This window comes from Etheostoma spectabile, chromosome 13 (genome assembly GCF_008692095.1).
Source record: "Etheostoma spectabile isolate EspeVRDwgs_2016 chromosome 13, UIUC_Espe_1.0, whole genome shotgun sequence".
Taxonomy (NCBI): Eukaryota; Metazoa; Chordata; class Actinopteri; order Perciformes; family Percidae; genus Etheostoma; species Etheostoma spectabile.
The window spans coordinates 20066943-20068425 of NC_045745.1; the positions used below are offsets into that span (position 1 = coordinate 20066943).

General features: G+C 42.0%; 1 protein-coding gene across 3 annotated transcripts in view; it reads right to left on the bottom strand.

The window, feature by feature from the left end:
• LOC116699938 (four and a half LIM domains protein 1) overlaps positions 1-1483 on the bottom strand; it is a 12321-nt gene that overhangs the window by 10269 nt on the left and 569 nt on the right. The window lies entirely within an intron of this gene.

The following is a 1483-nucleotide window of genomic DNA, read 5'->3' on the forward strand; positions in this document are numbered from 1 at the left end:
TGTGTGTGTGTGTGTGTGTGTGTGTGTGTGTGTGTGTGTGTGCGCGCGCGTGCGTGCAAAAGTTCAGTCACAATTATGGGTCTTGGTGTACTTACATGTACAGTATGTGTGAAAGTGCGTGCTGTTAAACATTTCTGTAATAACAGTACTTCCTAGCCTGGGAAAACCCCGACAAACTTCCGGCAAATTTGAGATTTGCTCTGTAAGTCAGTCTTGCCAAGAGCCCATTCAAGCCCATTTCCAATTTTTCTAAATCCAGGTACCAATCACAACGGTAAAGGGCCGAGGCGGGCTTTACACAATGAAGATAGCGCAGCAACGGCAAGCAGCTTTTTGTTTTTCCATTTAACATGACGGCTACTGAAGCGCAGCAATCCGTTGATGCCGCTGTCGCTGCTACGTCACCCCAATCGTTGGTCTGATTACTGCAAACAGACTGTAAATATTAATGGACAATGCATCCGGTTCGGCGAAGTGTGGCAAATGCGGAAGTGTCTTAAACCTGCATTCTATCTGAATCCCAGCAGAGGGCGACACATGCGGTTGCAAAAGGAGGTTGGTTTCTGTATGAGTTTGTGAGAGTGTGACCCACAAGTGTTTATTTTTATGATGAGTTTATAGGCTCAATTGCTAGTTTTAAGTCTTCTGCAACACCGAATGATGTTCATTTCCTGAATTATGCTCTCGTTGATTTTAAAATCATCGATAAAGCAGGGGATTGTTTTAGGGTGTGGCTATAATGTGATTGCCAGTAAAAGTGTGTAACATAACGCAGAGTGTAAGCCGCTCCTCTCTCTCGTCTAAAATCGTCACATTCACAACCAGGATGGCTGCGCCAGTAATGGCAAACTAAACATCATATGGCAGATTTCCACAAATCGATGGGTGACATCACACATGTGCTGTCCATTAATATACAGTCAATGGCTGCGAATGAACCCAGACCCACTCTCAGTTACAACTGAGAAGGGTCAGGTGTCAACCAGGCTAATTCCATATGTTAAAATAAGCCTACATTTAGTAGCATATGTTCAAATTTGACTCCAGACGTAACATCTGTGACCGGATGTTTCCTTCTGTAATCTAACTGTAAAAGGTCAGTCTTGTTGTTTTGGTTAATTAACAGAAAAAATATTTTTTTTCAATCAATAATCATATAATGCAGTAATAATAATGCAGTCATAGAATCTACTGTGTGCGAGCATGTGTGTTTGTCCTGAATTTACTTCACAACTGCTTATTATAATATTAGTGGAGGCAACACTGAAGCCACATGCATCACTTACATGGATATAAACACAGGACAATGAAAATAGAAGTACAGGAATTTTAATTGACCTCTGTGATGCATTTTTTGGCTTCAGCGTTGAAGACTTTCTAACTGGAAACAGATTTCAGGAGCAGCCCAGGCTTCCACAAGTCAGCATGTAACTTTAGCTCACACACACACACACACACACACACACACACACACACACACACA